The sequence below is a fragment of the Scyliorhinus torazame genome, chromosome 1 (assembly GCF_047496885.1).
Source record: "Scyliorhinus torazame isolate Kashiwa2021f chromosome 1, sScyTor2.1, whole genome shotgun sequence".
NCBI classification, from domain to species: Eukaryota; Metazoa; Chordata; class Chondrichthyes; order Carcharhiniformes; family Scyliorhinidae; genus Scyliorhinus; species Scyliorhinus torazame.
Window position 1 is genome coordinate 294,464,875 of NC_092707.1, and position 27,425 is coordinate 294,492,299.

At 43.3% G+C, this 27,425-nt stretch overlaps 1 protein-coding gene across 9 annotated transcripts in view; it reads right to left on the reverse strand.

The window, feature by feature from the left end:
* Positions 1-27,425, reverse strand: part of zdhhc14 (zDHHC palmitoyltransferase 14) — a 488,467-nt gene that overhangs the window by 449,892 nt on the left and 11,150 nt on the right. The window contains exons 2-3 of one of the 9 annotated variants that reach the window (XM_072507589.1): positions 13,897-14,096; positions 13,131-13,803 (exon numbers count right to left, since the gene is read on the reverse strand). The exons of the other annotated variants lie outside the window; for them this stretch is intronic. The gene's annotated coding sequence lies outside the window, so the exon portion shown is untranslated. The remainder of the gene's footprint in view (positions 1-13,130; positions 13,804-13,896; positions 14,097-27,425) is intronic. 9 annotated transcript variants of the gene reach the window in all.

A 27,425-nucleotide genomic window follows, 5' to 3' on the forward strand; every position in this document is an offset into this window, starting at 1 on the left:
CTGGCCACAAGGATAGAGGACTGTCCCGTGGAAGGTAGGGGAAGACCAGATGGGATTTGTTAAGGGCAGGCAACTCAAGGCCAATGTTCGAAGGCTTCTAAATGTTATTATGATGCCCTCAGATGGAGAGGTGGCAGAGGTGGTGGTAGCGATAGATGCGGAGAAGGCTTTTTTAAAAAAAAATTCTTTATTCTCCTCCTTTTTCACATTTTCTCTCAAATTTACACCCACCAACAATAAATAATAATCAGTAATAAACAATAATCAGTAACAAATGTCAATCCCCATATCGATAACAACGATCCCATCCTCCCACCAAACCCAAAACATTCGCCCACATGTTCACATAAACAACTGACAAAAAGGAATCAGGAATCACCCATGGCCACCATTAACACTCCTCCCCCCCACCCCCCCAACACTCCCACCCACCCCGCCTCCAACTACTGTTCGATGTTATCCAGTTCTTGAAAGTGCATAATGAATAATGCCCATGAATTGTAGAACCCCTCCATCCTTCCCCTCAGTTCAAATTTAACCTTCTCAAGAGTCAGGAATTCCAACAGGTCCCCCCGCCACGCCAGGGCACAGGGTGGAGAGGTTTCTCTCCAACCCATCAGGATCCACCTTCGGGCGATCAACGAGGCGAAGGCTACATCTGCCTCTGCACCAGTTTCCAACCCTGGCTGGTCCGACACACCGAATATGGCCTCCTGGGGACCCAGGTCCAGTTTCACGCGCACCACTTTAGAAATGACCCTAAAAACCTCCTTCCAGTAATCCTCTAGCTTTGGACAGGACCAAAACATATGAACCCCGCCCCCCACCCTCCGCAACGTTCACACACATCTTCTACTCCTTCAAAGAATCGGCTCATCCTCGCCCTCGTGAGGTGTTCTCTGTATACCACCTTCAGCTGTATCAGCACCAACCTCGCGCACGAGTGGAGGCATTCACTCTCCGGAGCACCCCACACCAGAACCCCTCCTCCATATATATCCTCTCCCAACTCTTCCTCCCACTTTGCTTTGATCCCTTCCAGTGGTGTCTTCTCCTCCTCCAAAATAGCTCCATAGACCGCTAACACTACCCCCTTCTCCAGTCCCCCTGTCGTCAGCACCTCCTCCAGCAATGTGGAGACCGGCTCCTACGGGAAGTTCTGTATCTCCTTTCTGTCAAAATCCCGAAACTGCATGTATCTAAACATTTCCCCCCGCTCCAGCCCATACTTCGCTTCCAGCTCCTTCAATCCTGCAAACCGACCCCCAAGAAACAAATCTTTCAGTGTCTTAATTCCCTTCTCCTCCCATTTCTGAAAATTTCCATCCACATCCCTGGCGCAAATCTGTGGTTCCCCCGAATCGGCATTTCCCTTGACCCTGCCCCCAACCCGAAGTGTTGGCGAAACTGCCTCCAAATTCTATTCATGAAGCTATTATTACCGGACTCCCTGAGTACTTCCCCGGGGCCATCGGGAGCGGCACTGTTGCCAGTGCTTTCAATCCCGACCCCCAGCACCATCTCTGCGCCATTCTGACCCACTGAGAATCAAACCCTCTTACCCAGCTCCGCACCTTCTCCATATTCGCCGCCCAGTAGTAATACATCAGGTTCGGAAGGCCCAAACCCCCTGCCTGCCTTCCCCTCTGTAGCAGCACCTTTCGAACTCTGGCCACCTTCCCCTATGCGGAGAAGGCTTTTGATCGGGTGGAGTGGAATTACCTGTGAGAGGCGCTGAGAAGGTTTGGGTTTGGTGCGGGCTTTATCGACTGGGTGCGGTTGCTCTATCAGGCACCAGTAGCGAGTGTGCGTACGAACCGGCTGAGGTTGGGGTATTTTAAACTACACCGAGGGACGAGGCAAGGGTGCCCCCTCTCCCTGTTTGCTCTGGCCATAGAGCCATTGGCCATGGCGTTAAGAGCCTCTAGGAACTGGAAAGGGCTGGTTCGGGGGGGGGGGGGGGGGACACACCGGGTCTCGCTCTACGCAGATGACCTGCTCTTGTACATTTCGGACCCGCAGGAGGGGAGGGGATTGGTGAAGTAATGCGAATCTTGGGGGAATTTGGCAATTTTTCGGGGTATAAATTGAACATGGGGAAAAGCGAGATGTTTTCGATCCAGGCAAGAGGACAGGAGAAGAAACTGGGAGAGCTGCCGCTTAGAATGGTAGGGAAGAGCTTTCGATATCTGGGAACTCAGTTGGCCCGGGAATGGGAGGTACTGCACAAGTTAAACATGCCCCGGTTGATAGAACAAATGGAAGGGGACTTTAAGAGAAGTGACAAACCGTGGTACAAACCGTGAAAATGACGGTCCTCCCCAGATTTCTGTTCGTCTTTCAGTGCCTCCCCATCTTCATCCCCAAGGCCTTTTTCAAGAGGGTGAATAAGATTATTTGGGGCTTTATGTGGGCGAGCAAAACCCCGCGAGTGAAGAAAGTGTTGCTGGAGTGCAGTCGGGGGGAGGGTGGGTTGGCGCTGCCAAACTTCTGCAACTACTACTGGGCGGCTAATATAGCCATGATTAGGAAGTAAGTAGTGGGGGAGGGGGAGGCATGGGAGCGGATGGAGGTGGCGTCATGTAAAGACACCAGTTTGGGAGCACTGGTAACAACACCTCTGCCGTTCTCGCTGGCCCGATACTCCACAAGTCCGGTGGTAATGGCGGCTCTGAGGGCAATGGAGGAGATATAAGAGAGTTTAGGAAGCATCGATTTGGACCCCGATTTATAATAACCACAGGTTTGTACCGGGTAGGCTAGATGTTCTGGAGTTGGCAGAGGGGAGGAATTGGAAGGATGGGGGATCTACTTATAGACTGGAGCGTTCCCAGCTTGAAAGCTTTGGAAGATAAATTTAAATTGCCAGCAGGGAATGGTTTTAGGTATTTGCAGGTGCGAGATTTCCTGAGAAAACAGGTGCCGGCCTTTCCGCTGCTGCCGCCACAGGGGATACAGGATAGAGTAGTTTCCAGTACCTGGGTGGGAGAGGGGAAGATATCGGATATTTACCAGGAGCTTTCGGAGGCGGAGGAAACCCCGGTGGAGGAGCTTAAGGGCAAGTGGGAGGACGAGCTCGGAGGAGAGATAGAGGTAGATATATGGGCGGATGCCCGAAACAGGGTTAATACCTCCCCATCATGTGCCAGGCTTAGCCTGATACAATTTAAAGTAGTCCACCGGGCACACATGACAGCAGCTAGGATGAGTAAGTTCTTTGGGGTAGAGGATAGGTGTGCAAATCACGTCCACATGTTTTGGGCATGCCCGAAGCTTAGAGGGTTTTGGCAGGATTTTGCTAAGGCAATGTCCACGGTACTAAAAATACGGGTGGTGCCGACTACGGAGGTAACGATCTTTAGAGCGTCGGAAGATCCGTGAGTTCAGGGGGCAAAAGAGGTTGACGCCTTGGCCTTTGCCTCCCTGGTAGCCCGGAGACGGATCTTGTTAATGTGGAGAGACTCGAAGCCCCCGAGTGTAGAGACCTGGGTTAGTGACATGGCTGGGTTTCTCAGCCTCGAGAAAATAAAGCTCGCCTTAAGAGGGTCAATGTTAGGGTTCACCCGGAGGTGGCAGCCGTTCGTCGACTTTCTCGGGGCAAATTAAAATGTCAGCAGAAGCAGTATTCCAAAGTGGGGGGGGATTGGGGATTGTTGTTGTGTGGTTGAGGTGTGTGAAGATTGGGGTGGGGAGGGGGGAGAAATGTTTATTTTACCATGTTGATGTCATTGTTTATGTTACTGTTATAAAAATTTTCAAATATCTCAATAAAATATTCTTAAAAAAGAGATGCATCTTGATAGACACATGAACGGGCAGGTAATGGAGGAATACAGATTGTTTGGGCAATAAGTAGTAGGTCTAAATAAAGAATCTAGATCGGTGCGCCGAAGAGCCTGTTCCGGTGATGTACTTTGTTCTCTTTAAGTCACCAAACTTAATTGTTTGTTCATAATTGCTCAATCTTCTTACAAGGACAGGGCAATTATTTTAGTGAAAATGGAATCAAATGAAAAAGCACAGCGATCCAAAAGTATCCCAAGTCACATTGAATTAGAAAAATAATATTGTGTCAATTATGAAAGAACAGGAAAGCTCTATAAAGAACAAGATTTAGTCCTGAAATGATTCAGAAGCAAGGTTTCAGAAGGGATGTGAAACAGTTGCGTACTTCTAGACTCAAAGATGCTGGGGCCAAACGTATTGAATGGACAACATAGCATGTGCCAAAAATATCCCAATGCAAATGTTATTGGAAAATATTGTCAAAATTGCAGAAGAAATTAGATTCAGCATGTCTCTAAAGAGAACAAGGACTGAATCATCGATGGGAACTATTTGTGCGATTGATGGTCAGAACAATGAAACAAACCCCAAAATAACAAATGAATCACTGGGAACTATGCCCTCATTATGTCGCCTTAGGATACATTCAACATCAGGCAGCTTTTTCCACATGCCACATTTTAGCACGATGCTAAGGCCTTAGGAGGGTGCATAGTAAATTTCCAAGTATGTTGTCAGGGGTATAGAACTTCAGTGACATGGAGGAACTGAATAAGTTGGAGTTCTTCTCAGAGAAGATAAAGGGAAGATTTAATATAGGTTTCAAAACCATGAAGGGTTCTGAAAGCATAAATAAGGGGAAACTGTTTCCTTGCAGATCAAAAAACCACGTAGCATTAACTATTCTTGCTCTTTTCATTGGTTCTTCCTTCCCCTATTATTTTCTCGGTTAGAGGAAGACCAGAATGCCTGTCAGCTGCTCTAATTCCATGCTCTTTATCACTTCCAGTTTGAATCCTAGAGTCTAAAACCATTTTGGTTCTGTACTCTTGAGTTTGTACCAGAGACAATAAAAAGATTATTATTATTTTACAGAAATCCACAACAAACTAATTACTCAGAACATCTGCTAATGGTCTGTGTAACCGGAAGCACCTTTGATACTTGGATTTTCAAAAGGCATTTAAGAAGGTAACACATGAAAGTTTAATACAAAAAATAAGGGCTCATAGCATGGATACAGGATTGGCTAATAGACAGGAAGCAGAGGGCAAGGATAAAAGGGGCATTTTCAAGTTGCCAAACTGTCAGAGGAGTGGGCAGGGTGTGTGGACAGTCTGAGATCACGTTAACATCAAAAAGGATGAGGTATTGGGTCATTCAAAAGATATTAATGCAGCTCCGTCTCCTGGGCAATGGGATTTACGCTAGAACACTGAATGAAGCAAGGGAGGCAATTGCTGGGGCCTTGACTGACATCTTTGTATCCTCATTGGCCACAGGTGACATACCAGAGGACTGGAGAATAGCTAACGGTAGCAGGGATAATTCTGGAAACTATAGGCCGATGAGCCTCCCATCGGTAGCAGGTAAATTATTGGAGAGAATTCACGGGGACAGGATTTATACCCATTTGGAAACAAATGGACTCATAAGCGATCGGCAGCATGGTTTTGTGAAGGGGAGGTCGTGCCTCACCAACTTGAGTGAGTTTTTTGAGGAGGTGACAAAGATGATTGATATGGGGAGGGCGATGGGTGTTGTTTACGTGGACTTCAGTAAAGCCTTTGACAAGGTGCCTCATGGCAGACTGGTACAAAAGGTGAAGTCACACGGGATCAGAGGTGAGGTGATAAGATGGATACAGAACTGGCTCGGTCACAGAAGGCAAAGGGTAGCAGTGGAAGGGTGTTTTTCTGAATGGAAGTTTGTGACTAGTGGTGTTCCACAGGGATCCGCGCTTGGGCTTCTGTTGTTTGTAGTGTACATAAACGATTTGGAGGAAAATGTAGCTGGTCTGATTAGTAAGTTCGCAGATGACAACAAGGTGGTAGAGTGGCAGATAGTGTTGAGGATTGTCAGAAGATACAACAGGACACAGATAGGTTGGAGACTTGGGCAGAGAAATGGCAAATGGAGTTTAATCCAGACAAATGTGAGGTAATGCATTTTGGTAGGTCTAACATAGAGGGGAAATATACCGTAAATGGCAAAACTCTTAGGAATATAGAAAGTCAGAGTGATCTGGGTATGCAGGTGCGCAGATCTTTGAAGGTGGCAACACAAGTGGACACGGTAGTCAAAAAAAGCATACAGAATGCTTGCCTTCATTGCACGGAGCATCGAGTATAAAAACTGGCAAGTCATGCTGCAGTTGTATAGAATCTTGGTACGGCCGCACTTGGAATAGTGCACACAATTCTGTTCGCCACACTACGAGAAGAATGTGGAGGCTTTGGAGAGGGTGTGGAGGAGGTTTACAAGGATGGTGAGTCGTCTGGAGGGTGTTAACTACGTGGAGAGGCTGAAAAGACTTGGACCATTTTCAGCAGAAATATGGAGGTTGAGGTGTGACCTGATAGAGATCTACAAGATTATGAGGGGCATGGATAGAGTGGATGGGCAGGCACTCTTTCCCTGGGTGGAGGGGTCAGTCACCAGGGGGCATTGTTTAAGGTCTGTGGGGCAAAGTTTAGAGGAGATGTGCGAGGCAGGTTTTTACGCAGAGGGTGGGGAGTGCCTGGAACACATTTCCAGGGGAGGTTGTGGAAGCAGATTCATTAACGGCGTTCAAAAGGCACTTGACAAACACATGGATAGGATGGATATAGAAGGATAGGCACAAGGAGTGCTGAGGGTTTTAGGAAAGGTTGGTATCATGACAGGCCTGGAGGGCCGAAGGGCCTGTGCTGTATTGTTCTTTGTGTGCCACAAGGATCAGTGTTGCGGCCACAACTATTTACAATCTAGATTAATGACTGAAAGGGACCAAGAGTAATATATCAAAGTTTTCTGACAATACAAAGCTAAATTGGGAAGATAAACTGAGAAAGGCAAAAAAATAGCCTACAGAGAGATATAGACAGGATAAATGGCAGCAGATGGAATATAATGTGGGCAAGTCACTTTTGTGATAAGAACAGAAAAACAGGATTTTGAGATACTTGGGTGTGCTTGTACAAGGAAATCAAAGTTAGCATGCAAGTTCAGCATGCAATTAGGAAGGCAAATGGTATGTTGGCCTTTATTGCAATGGGAATGGATTACAGCAATAAAGAAGCATTGCTACAATTGCACAGGGTTTTGTGAGTCAGTTTTGGTCTCCATATTTAACGAGGGATATACTAGTATTGAAGGAAGAATCACAAGATTGGTCCCTGGGATTAGAGATGTCTTATGATGAGAGGCTAAGTAGATTGGGCCTAGGCTCTCTGGAATTTATAATAATAATTATTATTATTACTATTGTCACAAGTAGGCTTCAATGAAGTTCCTGTGAAAAACCCCTAGTCGCCACATTCCGGCGCTTGTTCGGGGGGGCTGGTACGGGAATTGAACCCGCGCTGCTGGCATTGTTCTGTATTACAAGCCAGCGATTTAGCCCACTGTGCTAAACCAGCCCCTGGAAGGAGAGCTGATTTCAACAAAACATACAAGTTCTGAAGGGACTTAACAGGCTAATCACAAAGGTTGCTACGCGTGCTTGGAGAATCTAGAAAACAGGCAAAGTCTCAGGATAAGGAGTCAATAAATTAGAGATGAGGAGAAATTTCTTCATTCAGAAGGTCGTGTACTTCATTATGGCATATATTGAACATTATTTTGCCAGATGTTTGGTCTGTCATGAATTAAGGGTTATGGGGCATTGGTGGCAAAGTGGAGTTCAAGCAGATGGTCAGCTATTTTCGCATTGAACTGGGCAGCAGGCATGAGAGGCAGTATTCTTCCTATTTTTATGTAATGTTCATATACGCTCCGATATTTAATATTATATGTGCTGCTCATCTAATGACTTTTTTATTTATGGATCACTCATGAATCAATTGAAGATTTAAGTTCAAAAACGTATTTGTTAACGACAATCCTTAATACAGTGGGGGTAAAAAATTTGGGGAGGGATTCTCTGTCCCACCGCATCCATTTTCAGGTGCAGCGCGCCCCCGCCAGCAGCAGGATTCTCTGTCCCGACAGCCGGCCAACGGGGTTTCCCATTGTGGGCACCCCCACGCCGTCGGGAAATTCACGGGCATGAGTGCGCTGCCGGTGAAACGGAGGATCCTACCGACGGAGAATGCAGCCCTTGATTTTACATTTTTTCTGATGTAAAATGCCTTCAATAGTCTAAAACAGGCTTGCCCAACCTTCGGCCCACAGGTAGGATGAAGCCCCTCAATGCATTTTGATCCAGCCCACCAGCTCATTGGACAGATTCATTGCAGATGTCATTGCCAGAATTTTGAAAACTGCTGCGAGCCTGCTGATCCAATGATGGAATGGTTTGTCCAGGCACTGGCTGTTGAATAGTACCCAGGACAAGCAACACGTAGTCAGTTTCCAGGTAAATTTAAATTCTTGGAGCTCAGAGCGACAGGTAAATACAACAGGGAACAACTGCAACAGGCTGGAGCTGGAGGAGGAGATGGTAGAAATTAGCTGGCGGGCCGGGCCTTGGGAGGTCTCGGGCGGCATCTACTTTAATTTTCTGCAGGGGATGGTTGGACAACAATTGGCTGGATCTCAGGGGAACTCTTATTTACTCCAGGGAGGTGGTCGAGCGTGTGAGGCTTGGCCTTGGGAAGCATATGGTAGATGCAGAGAGGGCCAAAGTTGTGGTAGGCATCGAGAGGGGCAGCGAACGTAAGCCGTACTCCTGGTCTCAGGCTTCTCACCATCCCACACCAGCACATCCCACTCACAGTGGGTGAGGCGAGTGAGCACCCCGAGGCTAGGACTGAGGCAGATGCACACACATTGACCTGCTCACGTACGTGGTCATTTTTATTAATTACTCTTTTTTAACTCATCAATAACTGGTATGACGTTGCTTTACTTTTGCTCAGCAATTATTTATTTCCTTAATAACGACATCGGAGGATTCACTACTTCAAAAAGCAAGTCTGGAATCAGCGTGAATTTGAAAAATATTTTTTTAAACCCTGCAATAAAAGACAATGGTGTTTTAAAATTTGGCCTCATATGGCAACCAATTTCAAATTAATTATGCATTAAAATTTTACATCTGTTTTTTCTAAGCAAAGGACCTCCTCTCATTCACAAATAATGAGGTACAGAAATGTTTTCATTTTTGATTTTGTAAAATGGTCTACTGAAAATATAATTTTCCCACGTATTTTTTCTGCTGCAGCCATTTCCTTCCAGTTCATTTTTAATATGCAGTGACTGTAAACCATACCCACAACTGCATGCAGTTTACACCCACACTAATCCAAGTTTCAATGCAGCCCGTAGTCAGGAGCGAATCTTCGTCAAGGCAACTAACGTTCTTGATACCAAGATCGCGGTAAACTAGTGGGGATGTTTTTTCAATGTTAGCATGCGAGCTCAACCACAACACTACTGACTTCAAAATCCTGTATCTTGTTGCAGTGGCATTTGCACAGGTTTTGCAACTGTGCTATACAACTTATAAGGAAAAAGTAGTCACTAAAACAGACGTCTTACTCAGGAAGGTGACATGGTTGACAAGTAAAAACTAAACTCCATATTAATTATTTTCGCTCTCTACAGATGCTGCCAGATCTGCTGAGTTATTCCAGCATTTTCTGTTTTTGTTCCATATCATCAGTCAAGACTTGACCAACAACAACTGACCAACTCCTGGCATGTATCATTGCTCTTCAGACAATAATTAAAATATCAAATATGACAGAGCTTTTAAATACCAAGGGAGGCAAGCAAAACATTAATAAGTTAGAAATAACAAACCAATGTTGTTTTCCTTCCCCCCGCAATAAAAGACAATGATGTTTTAAAATAAAGTTAAAGGACATAGGTGAGGTGAAGTTAATCAGAAATAGGTAGTTATTGGACCAAGATGTTTTTTCTGTGGCTAAGAAGCATTTTGTTATGTTAGTTGTGGTTTCTTGGCACAATTGTGCAAGACATCTGCATAAACTAATTGCATTAAAAGTCTAGATTTCATTGGATTTGCCTGAACAAACCATGTGCCACCAGATTCAAGCCAGGAGGTAACGAAGTTGAGATCCTGAACAATGCAGATTTTCTTGCAGCGAAAGCTACCAAACATTTTTAGAAAATCTTGTTTTCTCTAATGACAGCGAGAATCCATCGTGCAGTTGGAAGCACAAAGCCAAAAGGGAGACAGGAATAATGTCCCTTCTAACCTCTATTTACTGTGCATGGTTTGCTTGAAGCCCTGCGCTGACTGACACATGGTCACACATCCTAAAGGGAATGTTTGGGCACAGCCAGTTTGTTCCCTGCATGCACATATCTGATTGCTGCATGGCAACACATGTGTGCAGTTTAGAGTGCGCACTGGGCAAGGGGGCACACTACATCTTATTATTCAATCATAACTTTAAATGTCTAGTTTCATAGTTAGCCCGTTTGGTTACAACAGACACAAAGCAGAAGCAGCAATAATTCTGCAATTTATTTGCACTTTAATTTTCAAAGGCATGTTAAATCCAGAGGTGATAAATTACGCGACAGAAACACCATACTTTCATAACAGCAATATCTTTCTTCGCATTGAATTTGCAGTAAAATGATTGCCAAGGAACAACAATTCCCAGCTTTTTCTATAGCATTACTTTATTTAATATTAGCGTTAAACTTAGGACAGACTTTAGCTGGCTTTGAAACATTACAGCTCATTAAAAGTAATTAGATAACTCAGAATAAATATTTTAACAAATTATATTGCTATCATTGGCAGGTTATGGCAAGATTAGATATATAATGCTAAGGGAGTAGAGCAGCAATAATTTCATCGAATGATGAAACAGAGTCGAGGGGCTAAATGGTCTAACTCCTGCTGCTACATTCTTGATCCTGTATTAGAACACTGCTCAAATGTTAGTCTTCTAAAGCTCCTGTATACAAATGAAGTCTAGGCGCTGCACATTTCTGAACTCAGGAGCATCAGCGTCACATAATCCCAGAACATGAAAGCTTGAACACCGATTGTTCTCTGGAGTCAATTGTGTTTGCGCTGTGCGTCCTTTGAAATTAGTGTGCATGCTGCATGTTCTCTGATCTTGATACGCACAGTGCTGTATGCTGTCTAAACTCAGAAGTATTGGTATTGTGCATTTTCTGAACATTGGAGTGAGGACTGTGCATTCTCGGAAATGGTACCACAAATGCTGTGGGTTCTCTGGACTCCAGTCAGAGCTATACGTGTGCTCCTGATCCATGATTGTTAGCCCTCACTGTTCTCTGATAGCAGCAACACGTCTGTGTTCAGGAACCTGCCTGTGACAATAAAGGAATCAAATTACTATTGCAGGAACCTTATTCTGCAGCAGACAGGATCAAGTATATTTCTTTTTAAACTGCTCAGTTGTCAGATAAAACATGATCTTTGTATCTCTCGCCACTGAACTACCAGATCGGAGTATTTCCAACATTTTCTGTTTTTATATTAAGCTTTGGATTTGGCTCGTCTTCCAAGAGGACCAATCAGAAATCTGGTTCAACAAACATGGTGCAAATAACCGAGGCTTTTAAAAAACCCACTGCCACATAAAAGGGATATCATTTGAAACAGGGTTAAGTGCATTCTTATTGCAAAGTGGAAGTGGTTGGCTGCAGACAGTAACACCACTATTCCCAACCAGCTCAGTTGGCTGGACAGCTGGTTTGTGATGCAGGGCGAGGCCAACAGCACAAGCTCAATTCCCATACCTACTGAGGTTATTCATGAAAGCCCTGCCTTCTCAACCTTGCCCCTCGTCGAAGGTGTGGTTAAGGGCAGCACAGTAGCACAGTGGTTAGCACTGTTGCTTCACATCGCCAGGGGCCCAGGTTCGATTCCCGGCTTGGGTCACTGTCTGTGCGGAGTCTGCACGTTCTCTCCGTGTCTGCGTGGGTTTCCTCTGGGTGCTCCAGTTTCCTCCCACACGTCCCGAAAGATGCGCTGTTAGATGAATTGGACATTCTTAATTCTCCCCCCCAGTGTACCCAAACAGGCACCGGAATGTGGCGACTAAGGGATTTTCACAGTAATTTGGTGACACTAATAACAATTACTTTTAAAATCATCACCAGTCAGCTCTCCCCTTCAAAAGGAGAAAGCAGCCTTTGGTCACCTGGGGCAACGGCGACTGTACTTACTTACTGCCAATCACAACGGAGCTACGGTAAGCCCTTATTTCAAGTTACAGCTGTGGCCTTGAAACGTGCAACTTTACGTGAAACAACATCAGGCAAATCAGATTTCTCCATTACAATAAAAGCTGTAGTTGCATTCTGTGGAACTGAAATAATTAAATACTGTACACAGATGAATTCCTACATTTGTAACTGAAAAAGCTTATTTTTTAATTTAGAAATGTAAAAGAAACATGCTAATTCTTTCTAGTTACCTCGCGCTCACCACTTCCCCAGTTGCTGCCGTCCAGCCTCGCCAAATCTACCGCTTGCCACACAGCCTGCTTATTGACCCTCCGTCGCATCAATCCTCCCGCTCACCGTTTTCCTATCTTGAGCCCATGCTCAAAATAAAGGCTTGGGAAATGAGTGGCGTGGAGCAGGAATAAGTTTTGGAGCAAGAACATGTGTTGCAGAGTTGCGAAAGTGAGCCACAAGCTGGATAGGCAGCGAGTGGGAAGATTGGCAAGCAAGAGAGGACGCTTCAAAATGGTGATTGGGTCATGTAATCCACATTAGACCTGGCATGGCACAACATTAAAACTCTCAACGCAAAACACAAACAACTGCCCTATTAACTGCATGACATTGAAGTCATTAAAGGGGGCAATTAAAATGGGGACATCTTGTAGTTGAGTAATTCCTCCACCAATCACACCTGCAGACTATCGTGTAGATTATGGTTAGCACAATAGGCTAAACAGCTGGTTTGTAATGCGGAACAAGGCAGCAGCACGGGTTCAATTCGGGTACCGACCTCCCCAAACAGGCGCCGGAATGTGGCGACTAGGGGCTTTTCACAGTAACTTCACTGAAGCCTACTTTTGTGACAATCAACAATTATTATATTATTATTATTAAATCAGTGTTTTTCAAACATTTCTTCGGAGGACCCATTTTTACCAACTGCCCAACCTTCGGGACCCATGCCGGCCTACCTTCGCAACCCACGCCGGATGACATTCGCGGCCACCATTTTCTCATACCTTTAATGCGAGAGGTCAGCCTGCTTGGTCCTCACGATCTCACTCCAATCACAGGAGGAGGGGGCTATGCACATATCGGGTGTAGGATTGAGCCGGTTCCTTTGTGCCGTCTTCATCTTTGTGAGGACGGAAAATCGAACCTCGCACATGTAGGTCATTGTGAAGGGCAAAAGCAACAAAATGCTTGTTTTACTCAGCTCCGGATACTCCTCAGAGACGCTACTCCAGAATGCTGACAGCCTCATTGACTTATGCCCCGTTTCTAATATGCTGTCACAGCTGAGGCGCAATTCAGTTTCTTCATTTGGAGTCAGCTGCAAGTTAACAACTGATTCTGGGGTCTCAAACTCAAAGGGATTTTTCACCCACCTCTACTCTCTCAAAATCTTAAACTTCTCCTCTGGAAAGTAGCGACCAAAATTGTTGATCAGCACAGCCAGATACAACTGAATAAGGCTTGCCAGTCCATTTACAGTTTCCTTACTAATGCTGTTTTCTTTGATGTGTCGAAGTAGTGTGGGAAACATGTAGTAGTTTTGGCTCTGCACTCATAATTGCCAAACTTTCAATGTATTTTGGAAAGCTTCGATTTCTTCACAATGCCGAAAGCAATCATCATCCATCCCTTACACTTGCAATTTGAGGTTCAGTTCATTTAGAATTGAAAAGATGTCTGCAAGATAAGACATAGTTAGCATCCAAGTTTCATCAGCAAATGAATCAGCGAGAGGACAATTTCTCAAGGAGGAAAGCGTGGATTTCGTACCTCAGTTCGTAATCTGAGTAGCACCCAATTCCTTGACAGCCAACGTACTTCTGTGTGGAACAATAAATCTGTGTGCTCAACCCCCATATCGGAACGCAGTGTCAAAATGTTTGTGGGCTGAGTTTAATAAAATTCACAACTTTCACAATTCCTTTCAACACCACTTCAAGATCGGATGGATTTTTTTTCGACGCCAGTGCCTAACGGTGAATAAAACAATGATTTCAAAAAGGTCCTGAGCAGCTGCCTCCTTAATCCTTACTATAGCTCCGCTGTTTTTCACAGTCATGTTGACTGCTCCATCACTTGTGATTCCTCTGCAACAAACTCAGTCAAGCTCGTACTTTCCAACCACAAAACTATTCAATGCTTCAAAAATCTCTGCTCCAGTCGTGTGGGTTTGTAAAGTCAGGTAGCACAGCAAATCCTCAACATATTCATTGTGCTAAAACATGTCCAACGTAAACTAGCAAGATTGCACAATCTGAAAAATTTGTACTTAGTTGTACTGAGAACTCCTGTGCTGATTTTAAACGAGAAATAAGCTGGGCTTCTAAATTCTCAGCAATATCACAAATTCGGCGAGCCACTGTAGTGGGATGCATTTCACTTTTCCAACAAACCTCTCATCTTAGACTGTACAAACTACATCTAATGCTACAGGGGGAATTAATCTCTCTGCTACAGTGTGGGGCATTTTCTCTTTAGCTACACGGTAAGCAAACATGCAAGAGGCTAATTGTACTTTGTCGTTCAATGTAATATTTCAGAGGACTTCAGCCGACGATTTAAGCTCTTGTTGCATCCTTTGAAAAAAATCAAGAGGTTTGTCCTCAAACTCACCATGCTTAGTCTTCAAATGCCTTTGAAGTTTTGAGGGTTTTAAACTTTCATTTGCCAGCACTTTCCTGCATATAACACACATAGGCCTTTCATCCTGATTTGCATTGGCACAATTAATAAATCCATACCTTAAAAAATCATATTTATACTGCTCTGTGCCTGATTTCAGCTGCTTCTTAATGAACTGCTCACCAGAGGTCCTGGAGCTCACACCAGTACTGCTTTGTCCTGTTTTGGACCCTTCTGAACAGCTCACACCAGCACTGCTTTGTCCTGCTGTGGATTCTCTGGAGCCGTTCTCTCCAGTAGGTTTAGTTGTGAGATCCTGGCCTGTTTGTGTCTCTTCCTCATTACAAAACAATCCATTTTAAAATTTTACTTGTTTGCTGCTAACAAAATGGAGGAATCGCAATCGTGCCCAAAGCACGTGACATCAGCGTTCGGGGTGCGTGACCTGCTCTCTGCCTCGCTTCAAGCAGGAAGATTACATTGAATTTAAATCTTCTCCGGTGTCAGCGCGCTGACGTCAGGAGGAGGCAGTTCTTCTCGCTGGGTTCTGCGCATGTGCACTGATTAGCAGGCACGCATGCGCAGTGCTCCCGCATTTTTCTATCCGATCGGAGGCATCATTTTTAAAGCTGCTCGCAACCCCCACATTGAAAATGCCTGCTGTAAATGACTGGGATTTTACTTTATTTGGAAGAACTATCTTCTACCCACTTACTTTTGCAGGAGGAATAATCAATTTGTAATATGTGTTATGGGCCAGGGTTTAGAGAAGCCCAAAGTGTATCATGGGATTCACCTGACCCGCAACTTTTAATAGATTGTGGTATGGTGAGCATGGCCCACTCTACAGGTGTGATACAGCAGAAATGGTAAAGTATTTTTTAAAGCAAAACAATGTTTATTCTATGAACTCACGTTAACCTTTTTAAAAGATACAGTGAACATCTTAGCAACCATCAATTCAAATACAACCGTCAAAGAATACAACACTAAGTAATCCCACTTCCCAAACAACATCCAGAAGACAAAAGATTCACCTTTAAATAGAAGCACATTAGGTTTACATTCACTACTGAGAACATTTATAATTCTGAATTCACCAAATGATCAAGAGATAGTCTTTTCATGGCAGAGAGATCAACAGTGCACCTGCTCTGTCTGGCTTCAGCTCCAACACTGAAAACGAAACTAAAACACACCCTGCAGCAAACAGCCTAAAACGAAAGTAAAAAGCTGACAAGACAGTCCAGCTCCACCCACTCTCTGACATCACTGCAGTGGTAAACACCCATTTCTTAAAGGTACTCTCACATGACATATGTAACACTTCTCCGCTCATTGCGTTTGGTCGCTTTTATAAGACGATTCTGCAGTTTCGGCAACAGACACATCTAAAAATAGATAACTGAATAAACTTGCTGTTTACCGAGTAAATAAGACTACCACGATCCAGATCTTCCAGTCTCTGAAATGGTTGTACCCCGGAAGTACACAAGAGGATACAATGGGCTCCCCTCAGAAGTCCCAACACAAGGACTCCACAATAATTGCCTGGGAAATTTCATCTTCCAATGGGCAATTCCCCTGCATCCCGAACCCTCCGAAGAAGTCGCCAACATTGAGTTAGAGCCGGAGACTTTGGGGGTTCTGACTCACTTTTTTAATAATAATCTTTATTGTCATAAGTAGGCTTACTTAACACTGCAATGAAGTTACTGTGAAAAGCCCCTAGTCACCACATTTCATTGCCTGTTCGGGTACACAGAGGGAGAATTCAGAATGTCCAATTCACCTAACAGCACATCTTTGGGGACTTGTGGGAGGAAACTAGAGCACCCGGAGGAAACCCACGCACACACGGAGAGAACGTGCAGACTCCGCACAGACAGTGACCCAAGCAGGTATCGAACCAGGGACCCTGGCGCTGTGAATGCTAGCCACTCCGCAACCGTGCCGCCCATCTGAATAGTTACCCAGGAAATTTTACACTGGAAAAAAAAAAAAATCGACATCTAACTCCTGTACAACTGATCCCAACTCCCCACTGACCACACATCTCACCCCTTCCCCTCCCACCCGACCATCCCAATTTCCCACTGACCCTACAATTGCCATCACCCCCCTCTCCCGTGATCCTAGGAGCACCCCCCCCCCCCCCAAACAATCCTCCGATCCCCTCAATCCTCCGATTTTCCTGACCCAAACTCACCAACATACCCAGCTGGCACAACTACCGTACCCATTTATCTCACACAGACTCAATCACTATTTAAATGTCCAACCGCTTTCTATTACATTGGTGAATGAAGACTTAGCAAAATACAGCAACTGGTGCCATAAAAGGTGCATGGGACTTGACAATCCTACCTGATACAGGACTCCTAGAACTGGTATGCTCCACTTTTCTTTTTGTTTATAATTTAAAGTGCCCAATTTTTTTTTTGTCCAATTAAGGATAATTTAGCATGGCCAATTCACTTACCCTGCACATCCTTGGGTTGTAAAGGGGAGACCCATGCAGACATGAGGAGAATGTGGAAACTCCATACGGAGAGTGACCCGGGGCCGAGATCGAACCTGGGTCCTCTGCGCCATGAGGCAGTAGTGCTAACCACTGCGCCACCATGCCGTACATGCTCCACTTTTCTGAAGAGGCTTTGTTTGGAAGTCTGGGCCAGAAATGCAGAGCATAGGCACTGTGTAAAAGAAAAGGAGTAGAGTGGCAACCTGATGGTGATTCAGAGATCAGCCAACTCTACTTTTCCTGAAAATACAATTTCTGCTGTATTTTCTTTCACAGGACGTAGGTGTTGCTGGCTAACTCAGCATTTATATTTCCCATCCCTAGTTGCCCTAGAGAGAGATGATGGTGGCGAGTTGGCTTACTGAACCACTGCAGTCCATGTGGCATAGGTACACTCAGAGTGGTGTTAGCTATCTATAAGTCTCATTATTACCCACTGGAGTTGGAAAACAATACTGCACAGAAGGTTGTTTGGTCAGGTAGGCAGCATAATTTATTTCAAAAAGCAATCCAATCTTTTCTGTTTCCCTCTCCCCCCCTACCATTCTTTCCCTATATCCCAGCAATTTTTCTTCAAGTATTTATCCAAATTCCTTTTGAAAGCCGATATTGAATCTGTACCCACTTTCACAGGAGCTGTACATTCCTAATGCTAACCATATTATGTGTAATAAAGTTTCCCCTCGGGATGCCTCCAGTTCTTTCGTAAAATACTTAAATTTGTGCCCTCAATATGATCCTTCAGTGACTGGAAAGGTTATTTTACTCCCATCATGATTTTAAATACCCCTGAAAAATCTCTCCTCATCTGCCCTGCTCTAAAGAGAACAGCCCATTTCTCTGACCATTGTCCAACACAGTGGTGTCAATAGGAATTGTACTCTAAACTGAGCCATATCCTAACCTAATGGAGAGTGTTGAAGAAAATGGTAAAGTCCTGCATTCCACAGGGCTGGCATCATCTACGGCGAACAACATTCACAAGAAATTAGGTTACATTTTCAAGGATTTTGACCATTAAAATGTAACTTTCAATAACATATTAAAATAATTATCTGATTGAATACAATGAATAATAAACGTGAAGTGAAACCACGAGTGTTCTGCAAAACCGCAGACTCCAGCAGCTCAACTAGCTTCTAGATATTACAGAATCAAGGCTATGAGCAATACTTAGTACTGAAAAACAAACATTAAATTATTTCAATGACATCTTTTACATTATTGATGGTTTCATAGTGGGAAATGCCCCAGAATAACTTTAAACTAACCTCTCAAAACCAGTTTTATTTAAAATAAGCTGGTTCATTTTGAAGGCTCAAAGAATATCACCTAAAAATTGGGCACACCACGATTGCAGATTGTAGCTTTTATGTTTGGATGATGAAGTCTGTGGCCACTCCAACACTAGAGCTCAGGCCCCATTTTCATCAAGCTAATTTGCTGCATATGACCTATGGTGAACCATTATTGTAGGCTGGATCACTGCCCACATTGTAGCAGCCCTCAGGTAAGTAAGAAAGGGCCAATCAAGCCAAGATCACAGAAAGAATACAGGCTTTGGGAGGAGAGATCAGGCCTTGGACAGAGATCATAGTTGCAATGGCCCAAATTCTTGCAGTATGGGAGAGCACGTATATATTCATTCAGATAAGCATAGTGGTGTTTCTGCTAATTAGTGAATGAAACATCAGGCTGCACCAAAACTGAAAAGATTCCAAATATACACTCCTGCCATTAGTGCCGCCACCTGGTCCATTTTGGGAGGGTGGCGGGGTAGCACTGCTGAGAACCACACTTCTGGATGCAACTGTGCACATTTCCTGCTCAAAACACTGAATGTTTGGGAAACCATTTTGCAGATATCCGTAGGTCTTGATAAACTGCTGAGCCTGAAAGAATGTTAAAACGGATATCCTTTGCACAATATTGGGAAAACCGTTCTGCAGTGTTTCTTTCCTGCATTAAAACCACTGACTAGAGGTTGGAAGTTCCCCTTCCTGCAATTTATTCTGTTTCTGCACGTATTGTATGTTGCTTAAATATAACTAATTTTAACAAACGTAGGACCTTAATTTCTCATTTAATGACGATTGATAAACAAGTGGTACTTCAACAGGATTCCTTGGAATTCTGTTCAGCTCAACAGAGCAAAATTGTCAAGCATAAATTGTACATATATCAGGAAACAATAACACAAGTTCACAAATGTTCGTCAAATTGACTTAGCAGATTTGACAAGTGCTGGGTGGGCCTTCATCATTTCTTCATTCAATGTCAAGTGGTTTATTCAGTTTTGTTGATCTTACACTTTGTAGCAACTTACCATAACCATTTGGCTTGATCGGTCACTTCAGAAGCTTTTGGCGAACTGACCTAATATTTTCTTATGTGGCTGATTAGGTAAAATCATAGAAAAGTCACAGTGGCAAAAAAAAAAAGGCCATTCAGCCCATCGTGTATCAATGGCCAAAAAAAAAAGAAACTTACCGCTAATTTTATTCCACCTTTCAGCACCTGGTCCAGCACTTCAGGCACAGATCCAGGTACCTTTTAAATGAGTTGTGCGTTTGAGCCTCAATCACCAATTCAGGCAATGAATTTCAGATGCCCATCACTCTCTAGGTGAAAAGATTTTTCCTATTGTCCCCTATCAATCACCGTAAGGGGCTTTTCACAGTAATTTCATTGAAGCCTACTTGTGACAATAAGCGATTATTATTAATAAACTCCTCAGCTAGGGGAAACGAGCCTTTCTCGTCTACCCTATCTAAGCCCCTCATAATTTTATACACCAATTCAGTCACCCCTCAGCCTCTCTGCTTGAAGGCAAACAAACCCAGATTATTCCATGTTTCCTCATAGCTACAATTTTCAAGCACTGGCAAAACCAGAGTACCAATAATAATAATAATAATATTTTATTGTCACAAGTATGAAGTTACTGTGAAAAGCCCCTAGTCGCCACATTCCGGCGCCTGTTTGGGTAAGCTGGTACGGGAATTGAAACCATGCTGCTGGCCTTGTTCTGCATCACAAATCAGCTGTCTAGCCAACTGAGCTAATGCAAGTTGAATGGAAGTTGAATGGAAATAAAATCAATGTGGCAGGTAAGAAAACTTTTGTTTGAAAACACAGAGCATGGTTAGGATCTAGAGGACCTGAGAGTGTAGTGAAGGCAGATTCAATTGTTGCTTTCAAAAGAGAATTCAATAAGCATCTGAAGATAAAAAAAAAGTGCGGCGATACTGGGAAGGGCCAGGTAATGGTACTGGGATTAAAATGACCCTATTTGCTCTTGCTAAGAGCTGGGACAGACAATAGGCCAAACAACCCCATTCTGTTGTGAGCAAGTTCTGTTCTATAAAATACTTAAAATCTTTAAATTCAGCTAGATATCTTTTGAGGAAGCAATTTTATTTAGATTTATTTTCCTATAAAAATACTGAAGAAAGCACAAAATGATTTACCAGACACCTAAACAAGATTCAAAAGTTAACAGATTACAAATACGTTTAAATATTGTGGTCAAACTCAACCCACTCACTGACAGAATATTTACGTTGATATTTTGACAGACATGATATAGTAATTACATTAATGGACCTGTGTGTCATGTGAAATTAATCAGATAATTAGATTTCAACAGGTTATTGCATTTGTACGCAGACACAAACTGTATTCCTTTTGTTGAAAAACTGGAACGTCAGAGGGAGAAAGGGTAACTTCAGCGTCCATGTTTCAAATTACTGAGTATTTCCTATTTCTACTAAAGTATCAAGCCCTTCTGCTAATTAATGAGAATGTTCTTTTGATGTTACATTTTCAAATTGCAATGAATCCAAAATTTCATTTTAACCATTATGCTTAGTTTATTTTCAATAGCACGATTCACAGGCAGAAATTGTTTTTTGAAATAATTTGTGGCACATGGTAAGCAGGAAAGAAATATACACTTATCAATGTGTCTGACCAGGTATGGGATGGGTGCTGGCAGCAAGGTTGGGACAAGACCAGAGGAGCCTGACACTCAGATAATACATTACTTGTCACATGGTTAGCAGGACTCCTATTCAGATGCCAGAATGATGTAGGCACAGATAATATTTCATGATTTATTAAATGTATCTTGTGTATTTGTCAAGCTTCATCAAATTATACATTTCTACAGCCACATTCATGGAAATTGCCCATATAACTTGTCCGATTTTTTAATTTGTTCATCATGCACTTATTGCCCATCCCTGAGAACATACAAGGGTCAATGCATTGCTGTGGATCTGGAGTCACATGTAGACCAGACCAGGTAAGGAAGACAGATTTCCTTCCCAGAGGACATTAGTAGACAGGTGAATTTTTACAAGTGACAATAGTTTCATGGTCATCATTAGACTTTTAATTCCTGATTTTATTGAATTCAATTTCACATCTGCCATGGTGGGATTAAAGCCCAAATCTCCAGAACATTACCCTGGGTCTCTGGATTACTAATCTAGCAACAATATCAATACATCACCACCTTCCCCAATAGCTCCTTTTATCCAGCAGTGACAATGAAGCACCAGTTTTGACTCTCCCAGGTCCTCAGCCTGTAATCCATTGAAATTTCTATGTTCCAACCAGTTCCTCTTGTTAGTTAACTACGCACAAGTCCAACATATTAAGTAAAAACAAGAACATAATGAGCGATTTTAGAATAAGTATTGAATTATATCTGCATGCCTGAGTCCAGTTATACTCCACTCTCCAACCCTGCTTCATCTGAAGGTGATATGCAAACATGCAGGAGTAGGTTACTTCTTCAGCCCCTCGAGCCTGCTCCACCATTCGATAAGATCATGGCTGATTTGATTGTAACTTCAATCCCACATTTCTGCCTATTCCCAAAAACCTTTTACTCTTTGTTAATCAAGAATCTACCTAGCTCTTCTTAGAAATATTCAAAGCCTCTGCTCCCACTGCCTTTGAGGAAGAGAAATAAATTCTCCTCATCTCGGTCTCGCTTCCTTTTTGAATGAAGGAATTCCAATTTTCTACCTTCCTAATGGAACCGAACCTACGGAAGGGGCTGGTTTAGCACAGGGCTAAAGAACTGGCTTTTAAAGCAGACCAAGGCAGGCCAGCAGCACGGTTCAATTCCGTACCAGCCTCCCCGAACAGGCGCCAGAATGTGGCGACGAGGGGCTTTTCACAGTAACTTCATTTGAAGCCTACTTGTGACAATGAGCGATTTTCATTTTCACTTTTCATTTTGGAAAATTAAAGCCAATACATCAACTATCGCATTAATCCCTTCTTTCAAGACATTAGGGTGAAGTCCATCTGGACAGGGGATGTGCCAGTCCGCAGACCAAACAATTTACTCCATACCACTTCCCTGGCGATTGTGATTTTCCTGAGTCCATCTCCAAGTTCCATTTCCTGATTTACAATTATGTCTGGGATGTTACTGGTGTCCTCTATAGTGAAGACAGATGCAAAATACCTATTTAATTCATTTGCATACCCTACTTTCCATGATCAATTCCTCAAACGTGTTTTCTATGGGGCCAATGCTCACTTTGTTAACTCTTTTCTTATTTAAATATCGATAGAAACTCTTAATGTCTGTCTTTATATTGTATTGATCTTTGAAGAAGGTGTAACTAGTAGAGTTGACCAGGGAGAACCAGTGGATGTGGTTTATTTAGATTTTCAGAAGGCTTTCGGCAATGTCTCACATAGCAGATTAATAGGCTAAGTTAAAGTGCATGGAATTGCGGGTAGTGTCCGGAGATGGATAGAAAGCTGGTTAGCAGACAGGAAGCAAAACGTTGGAATAAATGGGTCTTTATCTGATTGACAGGCTGTGACTAGTGGGGTACCGCATGGATCTGTGCTAGGATCTCAACTGTTCACGTTGTATATTAATCATTTGGACGAGGGATCAAAACGTATTATCTCCAAAGTCACAGATGATACGAAGTTAGGTGGGAGGGTAAGCTGTGAGAAGGATGCAGAGATGCTTTGGCAGGGTTTAGACAGGCTGAATGAGTGGGTGCATGCATGGCAGATGCAGGAAAATGTGGTTAAATGTGAAGTTATCTGCTTTGGTAGCAAGAATCGGAAGGCAGATTATTATTTGAATGGGTGTAAATTGAGAGAGATGGGTGCTGAGTGAGACCTTGGTGTCTTCGTACATCAGTCGCTAAAAGCGCACAGGTACAGCAGGCAGTAAAGAAGGCAAATGGTATGTTGGCCTTCATAGCAAGAGGATTTGAGTATAAGAATAAAGATGTTTTACTGCAATTGTATAGGGCATTGATGAGGCCACACCTGGAATAGTGTGCAGTTTTGGTGTCCTTATCTGAAGAAGGATGTTCTTGCTATGGAGGGAGTGCGGTGTAGGTTTGCCAGGCTGTATCCAGGGATGGCGGGACTGTCATATGAGAAGAGACTAAATCACTTAGCGCTATATTCATTGGAATTTCGAAGAGCGAGAGGGGATCTCATAGAAACTTATAAAATTCTAACAGGATTAGACAGGGAAGATTCAGAAAGAATGTTCCCAATGGTGGGGGATCCAGAACTAGGGGTCATAGTTTGAGGATAAGGGGTAAACCTTTTAGGATTGAGGCAAGGAGAACTTTCATCACCCAGAGAGTGGCAAATCTGTGGAATTCACGACCACAGAAAGTAGTTGAGGCCAAAAGTAGTTAAGGGCAGCACGGTAGCATTGTGGATAGCACAATTGCTTCACAGCTCCAGGGTCCCAGGTTCGATTCCGGCTTGGATCACTGTCTGTGCGGAGTCTGCACATCCTCCCCATGTGTGCGTGGGTTTCCTCCGGGTGCTCCGGTTTCCTCCCACAGTCCAAAAATGTGCAGGTTAGGTGGATTGGCCATGATAAATTGCCCTTAGTGTCCAAAATTGCCCTTAGTGTTGGGTGGGGTTACTGGGTTATGGGGACAGGGTGGAGGTGTTGACCTTGGGTAGGGTGCTCTTTCCAAGAGCCGGTGCAGACTCGATGGGCCGAATGGCCTCCTTCTGCACTGTAAATTCTATGAAAACGTTGTGTAATTTCAAGGAGGAATTAGATAAAGCTTTTGGGGCTAAAGGGATATGGGGGGGAAGGAGGGATCAGGGTATTGAACTTGATGATCAGCCATGATCATAATGTATAGCGGAGCAGGCTCTAAGGGCCAAATGGCCTCCTCCTGCTTCCATTTTCTATGTTTCTATGAAGACAGAGTTGGCTGAAGTGGACTAAGAAAATAGGTTAAAAAGATGGAACAATAGAGAAGCAGTGGCTCATGACAAGAGCTCATGGTGTTGGGGATAACATATTAACATTGTTAGATGATTGGTTAGAGAACAGGAAGGAGAGAGTCAGGATATATCGATAGTTTGAGGGTTGGCAAACAAGTGGTGTGCCACAGGGATCAGTCCTGGGGCCTCAACTACTCACAATCTATATTAAAGACTTGGATGAAGGGACTGAATATATGGTAGGTAAATCTGCTGATGCACAAAGAGGTAGGAGAGCAAGGTGTGAAGAGGACATAAGGACTCTGAAAAGAAACATAGATAGGTTAAGTGAGTGAAGAAAATAACTGGTACATCAGATAATGTGGGAAAATATGTGGCTGTCCACTTTGGTAGGAAGAATAGAAAAGCAGAATATTATTTAAATGGAGCGAGACAGCAGATTTGGTGCACAAATCACAAACGTTCATCTGCATGCAGAGCAAGTGTTTAGGAAGGCAAATAGAATGTTGGCCTTTATTATAAGGAGAATGTTGCACAAAAGTAGGGAAGCATTGCTACAGCTGCACAGGGCCTTAAATGAGACCGCATCTGTCGTACTGTGTACAGTTTGAGTCTCCTTCCTTCAGGAAGGATATAATTTTATTGGAAACAGTTCAGAAAATGATCACTCAGCTGATGCTGGTGAAAGGTTTAACAGGTTAGGCTTACACACACTGGAGACGAGAAGAATGAGACATGAGAATGAGGGGGCTTGACAGGGGCTGCTGGAACGTTTTTCCCTTTGTGGGGGAAATCTAGAGTTAGAGGCACAATTTAAAAATAAGGGATCCCACATACAAGGCTAAGATGAGTAGGAATATTTTTCTCTCAGATAGTTGCTAAACTTTGGAATTATGTTCCCCTGAGAGGAGTGGAGGTTGAGTCATTGAATATACTCAAGGTGGAGTCAGACAGATATTTGATTAAGGGAGTCACAGATTATGTGGGACAGGCAGGAATGAAGGGAGGGGGCCAGTGGCACCCAGGGGGCAACAGGAGATGGCACCCAGGGAGAGGTAGCACCCAGCGGGCGACGGGAGACAGTACCCAGCGAGCAACAGGAGGGTAACACAAAGGGAGCGTCGGGGGCATGACACAAAGGGAACAAAGGGGGTGGCACAGGAGTGTTGATGGCTAGACAGCCTGACCATCATGCATACAACTGGGCCACTGTCCAGTTCTGGTGTGCCAGGCCTGATCTCCTGCCTCCATTGCTGCTTAGAACTTGCCTTGGGATGCAGCGTCCTTTCCTCAATCCTGTGTTCGCCACCTTAGGATGAAAATACAGTGGGGTCTGCCAGGACAGAGGCCGAATTGGATAGCCATGAAAATTGACAACTCCCAAATCTCACCTCAAAAGGCGAACATTTTGTCCGATACACGTTGTTTGTTTATCCTACTCATTCAATATTTTTGGTAGTGTAAGGGAATGAAACAGAGATTCTTTTCAATACAGAAGTATATTTAAATTTCAACAAATCACTTTGCCTTTCAAGGAGTTTGAGGATGAAGCCCAGGAGGTGCCTCTAGCATCTTCCACAGATGGTTCAGATGTGCCCAACCCAAAATTGTGACCCTGTATATATGTTATACACTTACTGTAAAAAAAAAATGTTTGCTTCGCGTTTCAATATATAACATAATTATTTCTACAGATTACATTCAAGATTATATCTTCATGTATTTCAATAATTTTCCACAAAGCACAGCAAGTTGAAATATTGTCGCAATGAAGTTTTGCCATGCAACAAAGTTAGTCCGATGCTTTTGTAAGCTTCAATAATAAGAAAATAAAAATATTATGGAGGACAGATGTCAAACAAGCAAATCAATAAATTGACACTCTTTTCAGAAATTTGCCACAATGTGCATCATGTCTTAAGCCATTTTCACACTTCTTCAGTTTGTTATTTAAGGCCCTTGTTTCAGCGATCACAAGCAAAACCCAGGAATTCGCACTACATCATCTGCATCCCACTACGTAGAACACGTTTGGTATAAACAAAAGTGAAAACATAAGTTAATTAATTTTCCTTCCAGTTTTCCCCACAACTGAAACTCCACACTTTTCAACATGCACTAACAGCAAATTAAGGTTATTTTGCATACTTCAACAGTGGGCCAAAATTCTGTAATTTCCTCCAACTTCCACAGCATAAAAATACAATTGTGTGCTAATCATTCATGACTTTAACAACATTCTTATTTCTACAGATTACACCCAGGATTACAGTTTAGTCATGTACTGTAATCATTTTCCACAAGGTACAGCAAGTTAGAATATCGTAGCACTCACTCCTGAAATATTTTCCAAGAAATTGAACAAAAGATCACACACACACACCCTCTGCATCAATAGAACAGAATCAGGAATTGTGGTTCAGTTGTTACTGGTGGCAACTGTCATTAGGTTAATATTTCATTTGTTAATTGCACAAATTTGCATAATTCACACAATCAAATTTGTTTTATTTACATGTAATATAATCATTTAACAAACAACTGTTAAAACATATAGTCCAGTATGATTTTCATAAGAACATGTGATTTAGGATCAAACGTCATCCATTTAGCCCCTCAAACCATTCGATTAGATCATGGCTGATCTTATGGTGGCCCCAACTCCTTTCCTATACATTTTGATTCCCTTGTCAATCAAGAATCAAACTTAGCCTTAAAAACATTAAATGACCCTACCTTAACCACCCTCTGGGGAATAGAGTTCCACAATTCAACCCTCCGATCTGAAGTGGGAGATTCCTTGTTTTTGAACCGTGTCCCCTAGTTCTCATATCTCCCACAACAGGAAACAGCCTTCAGCAACCAACCTGTCAAATCCCCTCAGGATTTTGTATTTCAATAAGAT